Source organism: Aulostomus chinensis, chromosome 19 (assembly GCF_037954235.1).
Source record: "Aulostomus chinensis isolate RoL2024-O1b breed Wild chromosome 19, RoL_Achi_v1.0, whole genome shotgun sequence".
Lineage (NCBI taxonomy): Eukaryota > Metazoa > Chordata > Actinopteri > Syngnathiformes > Aulostomidae > Aulostomus > Aulostomus chinensis.
The window spans coordinates 20,124,384-20,129,901 of record NC_141338.1 but is presented as its reverse complement, the minus strand read 5'-3'; the positions used below and the strand labels follow the sequence as shown (position 1 = coordinate 20,129,901).

Below are 5,518 nucleotides of genomic sequence, written 5' to 3'. Positions count from 1 at the left end.
CCACGACGCGGCCACAGTCCAAGCAAATCATAGTGCCCCCGCTTCTGTCCTCAACCAGGAACGAATCCGGGTGCTCGGGGCACTCTGCTCTGTGGGAAGATGGCACCTGCTGGTTCAATGTTGATGCAATGCCACTTGCCGCACTCTCTCCGGGGGCACCGACATTATCATCCAGGCAGGTATTGAACCTGGCTGTCTTCCTTGGGGGGCCCTCCTCGTGATCATGGGCTTTCCTTTTGACACCACAGCGGATCTCTTGACCCTCGGTTGGACTCGGAGTGCGAGACATTTGGTGAACAAATGCGTACGTCTGTCTCAGCGTCTGATGGGATTGTCTGGTATTTTGATTATATTTTAGCTTCTGCTGGAATAAAATGCTTGAGGTCCGTTCTTGTGAAAATGCAGCGATGAGTTAACATGAAGTTCACGATGAACCATTGAGGTTTTATACACCGTCAGAATTCTCCCTCGTCACTATGAGGTCACAGGCTGGATTTTGGGGTCAGATGAGATCAAAGACCATGTGAAGTCACAGAACCTGTCACACTGACTGACTGTGTTGTGTTCTGACTGTGATCTCTGGAGACCTGTTTCACAGAGCATCAAAGCCATGTTCAGACTGTCATGTGACTTCAGTCAGTGGGCTTGGGTTGCCAGGGTGATTTCCAACCAACAATTACAGTCGCTTCAGTCATTGTTATTGTTGTCAAACGGTGGAGCACCAAAAAGGAATATCCAAAAAGTTCCACCCTAACTTTTAGATGAATACACACTCACCAGGCATTTCATCAGATCTGATCTTCAACTGTAGAACTTGTAAATTCAAATTGTGTGTAGTTTGCTGTTGTGATTACACCGTTATACTGCGAGGAGTATCAACTATTTTGACCACCCTTTTTACATAGATGACAAATGCAGTATATGACGTATCTTTCAGTGGGATGCACGCTGACACCGCCGCCCACCAGCACCTTAATAACAGACCTGAAGCAGGATTATTTACTTCCTTTCTGACAGTGTCAGCAAACCGACTGAAAACCTTTCCCAAGTCGTGGCAGAGTTGATGTATGAGATTTCACACTGTACAAGCGGACCTATAATGAAATGAAATGTCCGCTGAGTTTACAGCTGCCTCTTTCTTTGAATTATTAAAAATATATATATATATATACAGTATATATTAGTGCCACTATTAAAGTCAGTTGAAAAATACACATGAAAATGCATAACATGGTACATTTCACTGAATCCAAGTGAAGAGCTAAAACCAGATTTTGAATCTCCTGTATGAATGAATGAATGAATTTAATTGTAAACTTTGAAATGTTTTAAAATGTTAAAAACATTAAAATCTCCTGTATGAATGAATGGATTTAATTGGAAACATTCAAATATTTACCTGCACAGTCCAATGTGAGAAATCGCCTGTCTTCTGGACCATCCAAAATCCTCCTTGATCTCAGGCAGTCCATCAGCAGGGTAAGGAACTCCCGTTTGGGACCACCAGTGTCCACTGCATCCTCTGTTCTCCCCTCATCGTCAGTGAATTTCTCTCCTGAAATATGATCGTAAATTTAAGATTGAGAGGAAATCAGGAAGCAGATCTTCTCAGGTGTCTGTGCACTCGATCGAAGAGAACCTCAACTTCATCTTTCCTCCCAAGGAATGGATGGACGGAGGGCAGCTGCTGGTGCAGCAAGTGTCCACTGACCCCAGCACGGAGGCAGAGGTGGTGGACCTCCAGGAACGACTGGACAGGAAGCTGAAGGAAGGGGAGGCCTCTCAAACAGGCATCTGCCCTGTCCGCAGGGAGCTGTACAGCCAGCTGTTTGATGAGCTGATCAAGCAGGAGACCATCAGCTGTGTTGAGAGGGTTCTCTTGCTGACACGGGTCAGAGACGAGAACCAGAAAACCATGGACTCCTACCAGAAGCTGCACAAGAGCTTGCTGAGCTTTGAGTCAGGAGACAACTGCAGGCTCACCAAGAAAACACTGACCTGGAGAAAAGAATCTCTGAGCTCCAGGAGGAGAAACAGGACCTGACAGAGCAACTAAAGACCCTCAGAGCTCAGTCTTCTGAAAATGAGAAGAGGGAAAATGAAAGACGTCTGGAAGAAGCAGAGAGGCGTGCAGAGGAGATTCAGCTCCTGAAGGAGTCCAATGAGCAGATCAAGGCCCAACTGTTCCAGATCATTCAACCAAAGAAGTCACTCTGACTATCGATGATGTCACAGAGCGTCAAAGAGCTCCCAAGAACCAGAGCTGTGCTCCATATTTGATGTTGAAATTCACATGAAATAAGGAGGCGCTGGAGACGCTGTGACGTAAGAATCAGACACCTGGTGAGGGTCTCTACCTGCTGGTCCAGCTGTCAACCTGATACACAACAAGGGGATTTCCCAAGAAGTTGGTGTGTTCCTTTCAGTCACTAGAACTGAAGAGCAGGAGGAGTGTTGAAATAAGACGGATGTCCAAGCGTGAATGAGATGATCTTCGTTTGATCTGCAGGAGCTGATGAAGAGGGGGACACCTCACTCTTCCTCTCCCTCTATCAGGAGGAGAGGTAGCAGCTGGTGTTTTGGGGGACATGGGGGAGGGGAGCAGAAGTATGGAGGCAAAAAAAAGCAGTGAGATCTGCAGGGTTGGGAACTGTGGGTGAAGAAGGGGCGCTCAGGGCCCTGGAAAGGCAGTGCACCCTCGTACCTGAACTGTCATCACTTCTGTTTTCAACTTAGTCATTTTATAGTCTGACACTGTCGGACATTCAGAAATAATTCTGCCCTCAGGAGGGGTAGATTGTTCATGTTTGTTTCAATCCAATTAAAGACCGTCTGCCAATCACTGAAATGTCTTCTGTTGTTTACCTGGATTGCTCTGACACCTGCAACCTTGACTCTTCCCTGCCATGGGCTCTGCTGCTCAACACTTCTGAGATCTCTCCTGGAGACCTTTAGTTGAATTGTCAGTGTTTGCAGGGAGGCGTCTGATGTGTCAATCAAAAATGTGAGTGAGCTGAATGGGAACTGCAAAAGGATGCAAAGTGGCAGGAACTCTTGATTGGCAGGTCACAGCAGTGACAGAGGGATCAGACAGAGAGCTGGAATGCACACATTGAAGATTCAAGGTTTCTCACTGTCATTCAGAACCTGCTGAGAACACAAAGAGGACAAAATTGACAACTCAGGTCTGAGCAACGGAACAAAGTGACAGGAAGACAAGAAGAGACGGACATCATCTTGTGTTGAACCACCACAGAAACACTGGAGCTAAAAACCTCAGTGGGATTCAACAAGGAGCCTAGCCCCCCCCCCCCCCCCCCCACTCCTCCTCTTAATGAGGAACACACACACACACACACACACACACACACACACACACACACACACACACACCAACAGCTGGAACAAACAGCTCAGGACCTGGAGCCCGAATCTTGCCAACAAGATTTCCTCCTTTTCTTCGTGCTGTTCAGAACGTAATCCAAACTTACGTATTTCAGCTCTTAGTTAATGTCCTGCGTACGAGCACAGCAGCTCTATGTGCCAGGGGTTTGATTGATTTAATTTCTGAACCTTGATAAAGCCTGACAACATGCTAACATCATGTCCTCTGTCTAACTGGGTATTATTCAGTGTTTGTAGGCCTGTACGTTGAAGAATCCTGACTCTATGCTGCATCGCGTCGCCCCACATTCACCATTGAATGCTTTTATTCTTTTTGTCACAGGATTCAGGCATTTTGTGATTAGAAAACTCTTTAATGCTTGTTTTTAATATCTGCTTCCTGCTTTTTCTCTGTACTGTATAGCAAGAATGTCCTCATTTATTTTTCCTAGACACAGCAAGGTTAACACCGTCTTTTTCTGGTGTTTGTTTTTGAAGGGAGGCACCCCTACGTTATTTGACAATGCCGGTCGTATGGTTTCTTTCCTCTTCTCTTATTTTGAAAGTGTTCCTCCTGCTGTCAGCAGCAGATTGGTCTCTTAGGCGCTAACTCCTCTCCAGCTAAGATGTGTTTCTGCTGGGAGTTTGGTGATCTGATGCCTCACCTTGACATCATTCACATGGTTTACACCTTAAAGCAATGATTAACAACGGTTTCATTATTAAACACACGGCTACAAAAACAACCTTCTAACTTCCATCCATCCATTGTCTTCCGCTTATTCCTGTTCAGGGTCACGGGGGGTGGAGCCTATCCCAGCAGCAACGGGTGAGAGGGAGGGTTCACCCTGGAAAGGTCACCAGTCCATCACAGGGCCAACATACAGAGACAGACAACCATTCACACTCACAGTCACACCTACAGTCAATTTAGAGTATCAATCAGCCTCGTCCTCTCTTGATGTCTTTGGACTGTGGAGGAAGCTGGAGTACCAGAGAGAACCCACACAGGAACAGGGAGAACATGGAGACTCCACACAGAAAGATCCTGTGATGGAGCCGGGACTGGAACCTGGAACCTTCTTGCTGTGAGGCCACAGTGAGGACCACTGCCCTGCACTGCCGATCTTCTAACTTGAGAGGGAAAAATAGCTCCTCACCTTTGTCCAGCTAGTTCAAGTCAACTCTGTAAGCTAATAGTGATTCCCGCCGAGCGCAGCGATGTGCAAGAAGATGAGGAAGAACGTCTCACCAGGCACCCTGGAACCTCCTGTACTGATGGAGAAAAAAACGGGACCTTTGTAGTCGTTCAAAAGATGAGGAGATCCTGGTTCAAGGAGTTGCATTGAGGTTTGAAACCTTTGGCTGCAAGAAGAACCACAACGTAGCATCCATCAAGGATGAAGCCACCCTCATGGGTGGTGGTTTAAAATGACATTAAACTGCTCAGATAATGTTGGACATCAGTTCTGTGGTCCACATGGAAAATCCTGTGAGCCTCAAGTGTTTCTGTGTTGGGAACAAAATACCAGCCTAACACAGCAGTGGAGAGTTCAGAGAACAAATGGACTGCATTCACACTGCAGAGCTGAAAACGTGTTCACTGCCAAGCATCAATGCGGTGGCAGCATTCACCCATGCAGTCACTGAATCACAAAGGTTTCTCTGTGTTTTGATCATCTAGAAATCGTCATTGTTGACGCTCCAGTTTTTGCTTCTCCAAAAGAAAAACCATGCTGATCAGCTGCTCCTGAGAGAGCCTCAAACAAAGAGGAGGCTCAGAGGGGATCGTGCCTTTGCTGTTGCAGCCCCAAACTCTGGAATAAGCTGACTCAGCACATCAGCCAGGCCTCTTCTCTGCTCTTCAATCCCATCTGAAGACCCACCTCTTCTCCTAGGCTTTTAACACTCAGGAGGAGGTTGACTTCCTTTTACTTTACTTAATGGATTTGTTTTTGCTTCTATTTGATTACCGTGTTTGAACCTGATCAAATGTGTAGATTTTGCTAAGAGTAGAAACATGAGCCAACACTGTGGAGTCAGTACCAGTTGGTACAATGATGAAGGGGAGCTGTGCTCTTTCATGTCAATGCCAAACAGGCAGCAGGACACTGTAGGGAATCGAACCCCATTC

General features: G+C 46.4%; 1 pseudogene; it reads left to right on the top strand.

Annotated features, from left to right (window-relative positions):
• Positions 1–1,221: 1,221 nt before the first annotated feature.
• LOC147244328 (axonemal dynein light intermediate polypeptide 1 pseudogene) lies at positions 1,222–2,217 on the top strand (annotated as a pseudogene).
• Positions 2,218–5,518: the final 3,301 nt, after the last annotated feature.